This window comes from Leucoraja erinacea, chromosome 37, assembly GCF_028641065.1.
Source record: "Leucoraja erinacea ecotype New England chromosome 37, Leri_hhj_1, whole genome shotgun sequence".
Lineage (NCBI taxonomy): Eukaryota > Metazoa > Chordata > Chondrichthyes > Rajiformes > Rajidae > Leucoraja > Leucoraja erinaceus.
Window position 1 is genome coordinate 9,147,875 of NC_073413.1, and position 13,445 is coordinate 9,161,319.

The window sequence follows — 13,445 nt, forward strand, 5'->3', positions numbered from 1 at the left end:
CAAAAGTTTTCATACCCCTTGAACTTTTCCACATTTTGTCACGTTACAACCACAAACGTAAATGTATTTTATTGGGATTTTATGTGATAGACCAACACAAAGTGGTGCATATTTGTGAAGTGGAAGGAAAATGATACATGGTTTTCAATTTTTTTTACAAATAAAAAAACTGAAAAGTGTGGCGTGCAAAGGTATTCAGCCCCCTTTACTCTGATACCCCTAAATAAAATCCAGTGCAACCAATTGCCTTCAGAAGTCACCTAATTAGTAAATAGAGTCCACTTGTGTGTAATCTAATCTCAGTATAAATACAGCTGTTCTGTGAAGGCCTCAGAGGTTTGTTAGAGAACATTAGTGAACAAACAGCATCATGAAGCCCAAGGAACACACCAGACAGGTCAGGGATAAAGTTGTGGAGAAGTTTAAAGCTGGGTTAGGTTATAAAAAAATATCCCAAGCTTTGAACATCTCACGGAGCACTGTTCAATCCATCATCCGAAAATGGAAAGAGTATGGCACAACTGCAAACCATTTTGTTTGTAAATATGCTTTATTTTACCTGATGATCTGAATACTATTGCAATTATTTGACACCGAAGTGAATGCTTCAACACACATTATTTTGCCATAAATACTTGTTTAAAAACAAAAATCAACAAAGTTATAACGGTACAACTTCTTTAAATTTCTCTTTCTATAAGATTTAAATGTTTGCATTAAGAAGACTCAAAGTGGACAGTGTGTCCTGTGGTTTGTGTAGAAGCAGGCCTTCTGCTTGTTAAAAGTAGATCAGTAATTAAGTTACATGTTTTGCTTAAAAAGTGGCATGAAGATGGATTTTCACAGAATAAATTAGTTGTAATGAAAAAGCTGTTACACTAAAGTGATATGCATCAGGGGTTAGCTGGCCTTCATGTTTGCTTTTTGTTGATTTATTAGATAATTAACCTTATGACATTAACGTGTAGCACTTGAATACTAACTGGTTGCGTGTTGAACTAATTAAATTGAACATGTAGTTTAATAAGACTTGAATGCATTTTGTAACCGTTCTATAGTCATTGTTTTCAATATTGACTGTAGATAAGCTACCTGATGCCCTCTGTGCTTTGTACCATAACCTTCAATATCGAGGTAAAAAAAACAAATAAAACAGTAGAGCATGCAGTTCAAAATTCAATTAGGTGAGGAAATGGGTTCCTTCTAAAAGGTGTTAAACAACAATAATGCCATCTTTTGGATCAACTGTTTTGAATAATTATTTTAAGAGAGCGAGTAATAAAACAAAATCATATTTTTCCCAATTATTGGTGTGTGGTATGAGTTTTTAATCTAAAAGTTCTAGCACCACCATGTTTCAGTAAATCCTGGATACATCTTAAAAGTAACAGGAATACCAACCTGCCAAACTTGTTTTGAGTGCTACAGGAGATGTTTGTAGTGAAGGGATTGGAGAGGAGATGGTGTACTCTTTTGCAGCTCCCACTAATCCTTGTACTTTTGATACAGAGACTAAATTTTCAGTTACCATGATGCACCTCTATCTTGGTTTTTGGATGAGGATTTCCATGAGTCATTAAGGATGCAATATTTTTTCTAAGGAAGCTTTGCGAATAAGCTTGAGGCATTTCCTCTTGGCTCCTGATAATCTCTTGCCATGCCAGAATTTATTATGGCTGTTTTGAGAGCCTGCAAGCATATGTCCCTCTCATCGATCGCTGAGCATAATGAGAGCCTCAGTCCTGGGTTGTTATTCTGAGAAAGAACTCTTAATGTTAGCTCATGTTTCTGTCAATGAATTTGGAAGACTGCAGTTCCCCTGACGATTTGAGATGCTATATATATATATATATAGTCTGTTTTTGAATTTGGGGGGTGGGGGGTAGTTCAAAATACCATGTACTTGGTGTCTGATTGAGGATAGCTGCCTACACTTTCATTTGGGCATTTTCAGGCAATGCAGGCCCACTGGAGACGGAAGTGAATTTCATCATCGATGTCCACCCTCACAAACTAGTATTCATTAGGATATTAGTTTAGTTTGGAGATACAGCATGGAAACTGACCCATTGGCTCACCAAGACTGCGTCGACCAGTCATCACCCGTGCACACAGTAGGTAATTCTACGCAATAGGGACAATTTAACCAACAAACCTGCACGTCTTTGGAATGTGGAAGGAAACCGGAGCACCCGGAGGAAACCCATGCGGTCACAGGGAGAATGTACAACTCCGTACAGACAGCATCCGTGGTCAAGATCGAACAGATGTTTCTGGCATTGTAGCAGTAGCTATACTGCTTTGTCACTGCCCCGCGGCATATGGAAGCTTGGAAAATATATTTTCAGATCTTGTCATGGACTTGCTGTTAGTGAGGTGTGATATTGTACAGAATCTGAAGATATTTACAAGTTACAGTGCTGCAGTGATAAAGTTGGAGTGTTGAAATGATGACAGCTTTGAACATGTTCTGCGCTAGGATTGTATTTGCGGTGAATCTATCGGTTCGAATTGCTGTTTCCATGCTATTATGTAGATGACGTAGAATGGAAATGAATTGGACAAGAGTCAAATTATAGAAGGATTCTTCAGTCATTGTTTAATATTCAGGGTTTTGAAAGGTTGAGAAAGACTATATTGTTGATACTGCTGCTTGTGTTTCTCAAAGTCATTTTGAGGCATAATGAAGTTAATGTATCATGTTAACAAAATCCACTTTGTGGTTTAGAGAGCACTTCTCAGGCCACCAGGAGAAAGCAATTAAGGAAGAAGAACCTGATGATGACTTAACTGGTAGCTGTTGTTGACTTGTGCCAGACATAAATGCTTGCAAACTCTTTCTCTCCAGGCCTTTCCTGCTGCCAATGCATGGTGCTGCTGAGTATTTGCCTTGTCAAGAATGTAATGGATTATACAAGAGGGCGGACCTGATCAACATTTACCGGTGTTCCTCAGTTTGTTGTGATTATTGTGAAATCATTCAAATTTATGTCTGTGCACTTAATCACATGATGAACACTGCCCTTGCTGAAGTTGAATCCTGCTGGAAGACTGGTTGGAGTGTTAAAACACAACATAGCTCACCTTGTTTGCTAATCTACTTAATTAAAATGTACTTTACTAAAAATTCCTGTTTGTTAGAAAATGTATCATAATCATAGCAGCAATACTTAATGCCTACAATTTTGAAACTATAAAGTGAAGATTCAATCTAAGGTGCATGAAACAACTTTGTAGATGTGTCTTTTTACAATCATGGAGATTTTGAGGAACAAGATTATTATTCAGTTTTTTACACCAATACACTGTTCTTAATCTTAACAAAAATCTACCCATCATGTGAAACCTTATAAATAACAGATATAAATTAGGTGACTTCAAGACCAAAAGTCAAAAACTTATTTCATGCCAGACAAATCTTCATCGTTTTACCACCAAATCGGACACCAGATATGTGAAATTCTGCCACATTTAGCATGAATATTTAATTCCTCGAACGGCTTCTCTTGGTCCGGCTCAATCCAAACGTCGACCCCCAACTCTGAACAAGCCTGATTTCATCGTGGACTGCACCACGATAGTGTAGCACCAGGGCCTGATCTTGAAGCTCCTCCGCACCATTCCTGACCGTCACTTAGTGTGATTGCTTGCCAACCGCAGTTTTGTACTCAAGACCAGCTCCGAACCAGTGCTCTTGCACTCGTGTACAGTGTGGCTGAGTACACCACTCCAGCATGGTGTCCCAGTGCTCATACTAGCAAGCTGGACACCATCCTCAACGGCAACATGCGGATCATCACCGGCTGTCGACGCCGACGGTGCTCGCAGGTATCGCACCCGCCAAGCTTCGCAGAGAGTACTTCACTCAGGCTGGTGTTCAAGGCCCATCAGACGCCAAACATCCTTTGCACCATCTTCCAGGACTCGCAGCAACTGGGACCTCAACGCCTGTCATCATCGCCCCTTCTCCCGTCACGCAGCGACCCTCTGTGGCTCCGTTTTCTACACACTAGGAGCATGGAGAACCAGCTGGGAACAGACATCGCGACCTCCTCAATTCACTGTTGCACCGAATACCACAGCCCCACTCGGCTCGGACCTACCCCGCAAAGAGTAGGTCGCCCTGAACTGGCTCCGTACAGAGGTCGGCCCGTTCAATGCCAACATGCATCGCTGGGGGCTGCATTCACCAGCAGCCTGCGTGTGTGGAGCAGACCAGCAAACTGTACAGCATGTCTTTTTCGACTGTGCTGTTCCTCCGCCCTCCCTATTTGAGAAAGGAAAATTTGAGTTGCAGTTCGCTTTATAGTTCTTTGGTCAGAATACATTCATCGAATCAGACTGAGAACACGACTGATTGTCGTCCTGGAACTGCAGTAATTAATGCCATCAGATATCTTTTTTACACCATTAACATGTACAATGTAGCATTTTGTTCGCTCGTGTGTCAGACGACATTCTGCCATCATTTTGACACAGCCAGTGCCACATCTGTGCCTCTGCGGAGATCGTCCGCAGTGCATGCTTCTCCGCCGCAAGTCAGTAGGTGGTTTACAGTGTCATATGCTGCGGACAAGTCTACAAATACTGCACCTTTGATCAGCTTTCCGTCAAAGCCATCTTCAATGTGTTGAGTGAGGTTCAGCAGTGGTCCTGTTTTTGACTTTCCATGGCAGAGCCCACCCAGTTCAGGTATCAAGACATCGTCTACATCCAGCGAGATGCAGTTCAGTATGCATGTTTCCATCAGTTTGTATGGGTGGCACAGCAGGGGTATAGGCCGGTAGCTGCTGGGAAGATTGGCATCTTTGCCTGGTTTTGGTAAACAACCATGGATTTCCACCAGACTCGTGGAATGGAGTTGGTTGCTATGCAGATGTTTAAACATTTCCAGCAGCCATTCTGGTGCTCTGGGACTCAGATGTTGCAACATCTCAGTTCTGATGTCTAAGCCAGCTGCCTTGTTAGGTTTCATCACATTCAGGGCTTTGTTGTGTTCATCCATGGTGAAAGGTTGGATGTACCATTCGTCGTTTCGGTTGTTGCCATCAACAACCTTTGGGGGTGGAGGTTTCTTACCACTACTCTAGCTGTTTGGCAACAACTGGTGACCAACCTGGTTAGCAGTCATATTTCCAGGTGGTTTACTGTGGGTGGGGTCATTACCGAGACATCTCAATGTCCCCATGCCTTCCTGCTGCTATGTCGTAAGTGTTTCTATTAGCTCCTACCATTGTCTGCATTTTGCCTCATTGAATCCATCTGTGAGCTGTTTCCCAATCTCAGCTGTTTTGTCTGCGAATGGATCTTCATCGAAAAGTTCTTCGTACATAAGGTCAGCAGTTTTAGCATCCATGCCTGCAATGTAGCATTGATTTGAGGGGACATATCCATAATATATACAATGCAGAAAAATGCAGAGATATGCATTCTTGTGATGGAAAATACTGTATGAGAGAAACTCCATGGAACGGCTCCATTTGGGCTCATGAAGCTGCAGAACAAAAGAAATGTTTAGATTTCTGTGTTGGATTTATTTTCATTTGTGGTTGGTATTGCCACAATGCAGAAGTAATGCAAGGAGTTGGATACACAAGGAGATTAATATGAAAGAAGTGCATGGTTATGTAACCAAAGGATTTCAGTTTCTCATCTTCCTGTGTTTCCATCTACAGCCAAATTGTTCTCTCATAAGTTAATCCTTCAAGGTGAATTTCCCTGTAATTTTAAAACAACACTCAACGGCTTATCTGCATGAAGATATTGAATGTCTTTGTATTATATTGCAAACACGAAAGCCATTATGAAAAGTAGATTGTGAAATCCTTCAGATGATTCCAATTTGGTTTAATTTTTCATGAATATTCAGCTTCTACTTTGAAATTGCAGACTAGGCTTGGTCTCGTATGGCAAGGGAAATATTTTTATTTGTGAGTATGCTTTTGACATGGACAAATCACCCTAAAATTGTAAAGTTGTTTTACTGACATCACTGACAAGAAGAATAAGGACAGGAGTGACAAAACACTTTATCAACCTTCAAGTTTCCCTACATACTGGCATCAAAATCTATTGCCCGTCCATCTGTGGAGTCTAAATCTTGGAACTCCCTCCCCGGCTGCGTTGTGGGAGCACCTTCACCAAATGGTTGGGCGATTCAGGAAGTCTGTTCACACCACCTCAAGTGCAATTAGGAACAGTCAATAAAAGATGGCCTAGGCATCGATGCCCACAATCTGAAAATCATTCAAAATAAACAAATAGTTTATCCAAATTAATTTGGAAACAGACCTTATCAATTCGATACGATCTGATAAAATGACAGAAAATCTTGCTCTCAATGTTACTAAGTCCAAGGACCTGATTAGTTGGCGTCAGGAAGGGAAAGCCAGCTTCAAGCAAGCTACTCCAGACGTCTGGGAAAAGGGGAATGAAGCTCCAGTGCTGCTGTTGATGTTGTAGCCATTCTTTACCCTTCCCAGCAAGAAGGAAAGCTTGATAACTAGATGTTCAACCTGCATGTGCTGGATGTGCATGTTCTCGCCTCCTTTGTGTGTTAGGACGAAGGAACTGGAGGCTGTGTTGATATAAATGGCATTTGGAGAGTAGAGCAGCCCTGACGTACACCTGTGTTGATGGTCAGGGAGGAGGAGATGTTAGATTGGTAGGGCAGTGGTAGAGAGAGTCAACAGCTTCAGGTTTCTGGGGAAAATAAATCTGATCTGTCTTGGACCTCGCATGTTGATGTAATCATGAAGGAAGCTCGTTAAAAGTTTGAAGCGATTCGGCATGTTGCTGGATACGCTATTGAATGTCAACATACTGGTTGTACCATAGCACGGTTGCTGCAGAAAGTGGTGGCTATTGCCCAGTCCAACATGGATACTGACCGCCCCACCATTTAGAGTAGGAATCTATAGAGAGCATGGCCTTGAGAAACTAATATCATCAAAGACCCACACTCCCCTAGCCACGTCATGACTCTGTGCGTGTTGGATTTCTGCAGACACGCATCTTTCAGAAGGAGAAGGAAGACGACAATGTCGTCTTGTGGGCAAGGGGCTGCCCGATGAGAGCTTAATCTGATGAAGCAGAGTTGGATCTATGCTAATTGGGGGAGCCAATCTAACCCCCTTCCAGCACAAAAAAAAATGTTATAGCCTGCTCCTTCAGGATGACTGCAGTCTCACTTCAGGAGACGAGGGGTTCGCAACATGGTCAGAGTGACAATGAGGGATCTCAGTGAAAGGAAACCTCTTCCCCATGGAACTTTTCGTCAAGAAGGTTCTACTCGAAAGTTGCAAATTTGAGGCTATGGATGTCTACCACCTCAGAGCTTCCCAGACAATGGATACTTCAAGCAAGCTGCTCCAGGACATCTGGAAGAAGGGGAATGAAACTATGGTGCTGCTGCTGGAGTTGCAGCCACACTTCTCCCTTTCCAGCCAGAAGGAAAGCTTGATAACTGCGTACATGTTCAACCCATGTGTGCTGGATGTGCATGTTCTTGCCTTCCTGGTGTGTTAGGTCAAAGGAGCTGAAAGCTTGGTTGACATAAGTGACTTGAGAGTTGAGCACGGAACTAAGCATGCAGCCTTGACGTACAGCAGTGGTGATGGTCAGGGAGGAGGAAATGTTACCAATCTACACAGAGGTCTGCCAGTGAGGAAGTCAAAGATCCAGTTGTACAGGGAGGCACAGGTCTGGGAGCTTGGTGATGAATTCTAAGAGGATGATATTATTGAACACCAAGCTGTGTTCGATGATCAACAGGCTGAATAATGTGTTTCTGTTACCTAGATGTTCCATTGCAGAATGGAGAGCCATGAGGTAGCAACTGCTGACCTGTTGTGGCAATTGACAAATTGAAGTGGATCCAGTCCATTTCTAAGGCAGGTGTTTTGAGCAACATCTCAAAGCATTTCATTACGATTGCTGTAAGTGCTACTGGATGGTGTTCATTGGGTTAGGTCGCTGCTTTTGGGCACCGGTCCGCTGAATAACCTTTTGAAGCAGTAGGAAGCTCGGACCATGGAAACGAGAGGTCAAAGATGTCATTGAAAACCCCAGTCAGTTGATCTGCACCCATTTTTAGTACTCGGCACATTGGGCTGGATACTTTTAATTGATTTATTACTTCCTTGTATGATGCCCTGACATTGATCTCATGGTCGTTAATGGCTACGGGGACTTGTGTAGGTGTGTAATTTTCTCTCCCTTTCAAAGCATGCATGAAGGTGTTGAACTTTTCTGGAAGTGATGTGTCACTGTCGCTTCTGCAGTGTGGTTTTGCCTTGTGTGAGGCGATGGCATAAAATCCTTGTCACTGCTGCCAGCGTTCATCTGTCTCCAGCTTAGCATGAAATAGTCCCTTGGTGACTTTCAGGAAGTCATACCTGGATTTGCCTGAAAATGGATCACCAGCCTTAAATGCCACAAGTCTAGCCCTCAGCAGATTGAGTTTCCTGATTGGCTTCTGGTTGGGGTGACTGGGATTATTTTTGTGGGTACAAATTTGTCGAAAATTTTATTTATGATGTTGGGTGACAATTGTGACATCTTCATTCAGGTCCGTTGATGAATCCTTGAATGTGGCCCAATCTACAGACTCAAAGCAGTCCCCAACTATTTCTCTGTCTCCCCTGACAAGCACTTCTTCTTCGTCCTCTTAGCCCCATGCCACGCTCTTCAATCTCTGTCTGGACAGGAAGAAGCATGAACAGGTCTTGAGATTTTCCTCAGTGAAGGCAATGAATGGAGCGATAGACGTTTCTGATAGTGGTATAGCAGTGTGTTGGGTCTGCTGGTGTTGTTGGTTTGGCAGGTAGCCTGGTTGTAGCCTCCCAGTGATGACTTGAAAGGCACCTGGATACACCATTTAATGCTTGTTGATCATGGCACTCAATTCCTCAAGTGCTAGCGTGATGTCTGATGAGACGGGATGTAAACTGTCAGTTGGTATGACTGATGAGAACTCGATAGGTAGAATAGTCGTTACAATCAGTTGTTCCAGGGCAAGGGAACAGGAATGGGTTATGACTGCCATTTCCGAACACAGTGACGGATTTATTATGAAGCATACGCCATCGCCTCTTCCTTCAAAAGATGCCGTCATCCAGCCCATGTGGTGGATAAGAAAATCCGGAGTGTCTGTAGAGTTGGGGGTGAGCTATTTCTCTGCGAAACAGTACACAGCAGTCCCGCGTATGAATCCGATACAGCAGTCTTGCTCTCAGGTCTTCTACCTTGTTCTCTCCAGTGACTGAACATTGACCAGAAGGATGCTAGTGAAGGGGGAAGGACATTGACACTTCAGTCTTACCTGAAGTCCTTCCCAATATCCAAGTTTTCTTGCACAAAGGAAGTCTACCCCATGCTTCCACTTGCTGAGTCGGTTGGGCCCATCAGGCAATCTTAAATCGCTAATGCAGTTAGATGGCTTAAAAGCCTTTACTTGAACATCTCATTACTTGATTAAGAAATTCATTCTCCACAGATTTCAGTTACTGATTTTGTATCATTAGCTGGTGTCGGGTTGAAGCTTTCTAATTTGCGGTAAACAAATCATTTTCTATGCCTTTTTGGCTTGTTGCCTGTTTGTGCACTGAAACAGGTTAGCTGCATTGAAACGTAGTCTGCATTTGAGGACCCACCAACCTTAAATCACAACTGATGAATACACTCTGCAGCTTCTCTTAGTGTACCTATGAATGGGTTCACATTTAAATTGATTAATCTTAAGTTATGTCACCACCTGAATGGTTATGAAGGAGGATTATAAATAATTAATGGAGCCAGGTCGAGGCCTAGTGAGGCCTTGATAGCTCTGCATATTAACCTAAATAGGTGCATAAGTAGTTGTTATTTATCATCAATTTGTGAATAGATGCACAAGGCTGTCAGAGTGCCAAGAGAGACTTCCAAAATAAGCTGGAAGCTCTACTTAACCTAGTGGATGCCAAGTGATTCTGACTGGGACTGAACACTATCATGTGCTACAAGCCAAAGTCGGGTCAGTTTGACAAAGATGCATCTCTACTCGATGAACAGGCAATCAAAGCTCCACTTAAATGTGTACCCTCGTCATCTGCTGACTCAGTCCCATATATCTTGGTGGCATATCTGCTTTTGTGAGGGTAAACTCTTGGAAGGAGGCTGGTATGGATGGAGTAACTGGACATTTCTGAAATTGTGTGCCGATCAACTGGCCACAATCTTGGCCAATATCTTCAACTTTGCTTCACGGTGAGACCATGCGGAGGCTGGGCGATCGCTTCGCCGAACACCTCCGCTCGGTCCGCAATAACCAAGCTGACCTCCCGGTGGTTCAGCACTTCAACTCCCCCTCCCATTCCCCATCCGACCTCTCTGTCCTGGGTCTCCTCCATGGCCAGAGCGAGCAACACAGGAAATTGTAGGAACAGCACCTCATATTCCGCTTGGGGAGTCTGCATCCTGCGGGCATGAACATTGAATTCTCCCAATTTTGTTAGCCCTTGCTGTCTCCTCCCCTTCCCCAGTCTTCGGGCTGTCTCCTCCCATCCCTCAGCCCTCGGGCTCCTCCTCCTTTTTCCTTTCTTCTCCCCGCCACCCCCCATCAGTCTGAAGAAGGGTTTTGGCCCGAAACGTTGCCTATTTCCTTCGCTTCATAGATGCTGCTGCACCCGCTGAGTTTCTCCAGCATTTTTGTGTATCTTTACTTTTAAACTGTCTGCTGACCCCATCTGCTTCAAGGAAACTCCAATATTCCAAGTTCACAAACTTTCAATAATTACTACTCAGTACTTTTAGCATCAACATGAATTGCTTTGAATGAATTGTAATAGCATCTACATCTGAGCCAGTCATCACTCTTGCTCTACATTCACCCCTGGATCACCTGGACAATACAAACACCATGTCAGGATGCTATTCATTGAATACAGCTTGAACTTCAACACCACAACACGGAATAACATCCTCCTTAAATCTGGACCAAAGCCTTGGAGCCACGATCAGCAATTGATTTTTGTTTTTCTGACCAGCCGGACCTCTGTTGATTAGAACTAGCCATAACATTTCCTCCATCCTGATCCTCAACACTGGTCTCCCTCAAGATTGTGCTTGGCCCCTTGCTCTACTCCCTTCGACATCCATGACAGTGTGGCCAAGTATAAAGCCAACTTGATTTTTAAGTTTGCTGATGATGCCGCTGTTGTCAGCTGGATTAATCGGTAGCCTTGTATCATGGTAGCATGGATGCGTTCAGAATGATGTCATGACAACGACCTAGCCCTTAATATCGTCAGCAAGACAAAAGAATTGGATGCCGACCTAAGGAAGCGGATATCGTCTACAAAGCTGCTATAGATTTGGGCAATTTTCTAGATCATTGCGTCTGTGTTAAGGGGCAAAGGATGCATAGGAACTTGGACTTTTCTAGATTTAGAAAGTGCCTCAGCATGTTTACTTTCTTGGGCGTCTGAGACGATTCAGCACGTCTATGAGGATTCTCTCAAACTTCTATAGCTGCGCTATAAAAAGTATTCTGACAGGATACATCACAGCCTGGTCTGCTCTTGACCTCCTGAACCTGAAGAGAGTGGTGAACACAGCCCAGGCCATCACAGGCTCGTCACTCCCTTCTACCTAATCCATCTTCAGGGTGCGCTGCATCAGGAAGGCTGGAAGTATCGACAAATATGTCGGCCACTTGGCCATTCCATTTTCTTTTCTGCCTCCGGGAAAAGATACGGGACATTGAAAATTTGGAGGTCCGGTCTTAAAAATTGGTTATTCCCCACTGCGCTCAGACTTGTGAACCAATCACCTTTCACACCCTTTTTCCAGAGGTGCTGCCATGTTCTCTTTTTCCTAACTATCTCATTTGTTACTGGACTTTAATCTTTAATTTGCACTACAGCCTTTGCCCCCTTCTGCTCTTTTGCATTCGTCATTGTATTTGTTGTATGTATCAACAATACATTTACTGTTTACTCTGTGAGCTTAGTGTGATTGCACCTTGATATTTAAGACAAACTCATTTTAATCGTGAATTTCAGTGCACTTCGTCCAGAAATTATAAAAAAGTCAGAGAGAGCTATTTGATTTTGTTTTTTGGCTGCCTGATATTTTAATACTTTTGCGTATCTAGTTAATTGGTAAGAAGGAACTGCAGATGCTAGTTTACAACGAAGATAGTCTGAAGAAGGGTCTTGACCCGAAACGCTACCTGTTCCTTTTCTCCAGGGATGTTGCCTATCCCGCTGAGTTATTCCAGCATCTTGTATCTACTAGTTAATTAGATAGTTTCCATAAATATTGGCTTATGTTTTCAGAACAGCCTGCCTGCCTTTCCTGAACAAGCACACTCACTTATGGGCCTGTCCCACTGTACGAAGTAATTCAAGAGTTGCCCCGAGTTTCCCCAGATTTGAACTCGGAGAATTACGGTAATAGCCGTTCGTAGGTACTCGGGGCTCTCGTGGACATTTTTCAACATGTTGAAAAATGATCATGTGTTTACCGCGTTTCCCGACTACCTGCCGTTAGCGTTACGAGCCGCTAAGAGACGTCCCGAGCTCCGACGTACCCGCTATGTACATTCTACGTACTTGCCACGTGTTTGATTTTTTAAACTCGAGAGAGCTCTGGGTAAACTCGTTTAGTGGGCCAGGCCCTTTAATTTAGTAACCTTTTTTCAGGAATTTTTAATGTAGGGACTGACCAATGCATTAACTTTGTCTTTATGTGCAGAAGAATGCTTATGACCTTTTGATAGCTGCATATTGAGTGACTTGAAGCACCCAAATAAAGAGTGAATGCCTTTTAAAAATTGTTCTGATTTTGACCGTCTTTTATTTTGAAGGAGGGTTACGGGTGGTTGCTATATTATAATTTAATTTGTTATATGATGCCACCCACTTTTTCTCTTTCCAGCCCCATGCACGAATATAGAACCATAATCTTTACGGTATCTGTGGGTGGCAATGAGAAGAAGCTGTGTATTTGAGGCAGATGTGTTTTGAATTGCATCCTGCATTCATTCAGCTGTATAATCACGATGATACTGTGTAACCCTGATGCGATATCAGCTGCAGCCTCTGCAAATACGGTCTGCCTTGTGTCACGTTTAAAGACCCTAAAGCTGTTACTTGTGGGAAGATTTTAAGGTAGTGTGAGAGTTATCACATACAGTACGAGTACCCATGCATAGATATGCAGTTCTTCCCTGCATAAAGATAATTGATTAATGAAGCATTTTCTACTGCAGTGGACAAAAGTGCATTCATGTAAACCTTTTAAGAGGACAGGAAGGTGTTTTTTTTATCATCCTCATTTGTGTATATTTAAAGGAGTCAATTTGCATAATTTACAGAAGCTCATTGTCTTCTGATAATTGCCTTTACTTTTCAGCTATCTGCTTTTCCCCACTCCTTTCAATTATTGCCATACAATCACCTCCT

At 42.9% G+C, this 13,445-nt stretch overlaps 1 protein-coding gene across 20 annotated transcripts in view; it reads left to right on the forward strand.

Annotated features, from left to right (window-relative positions):
- atf7ip (activating transcription factor 7 interacting protein) overlaps nt 1–13,445 on the forward strand; it is a 97,821-nt gene that overhangs the window by 35,801 nt on the left and 48,575 nt on the right. The window lies entirely within an intron of this gene.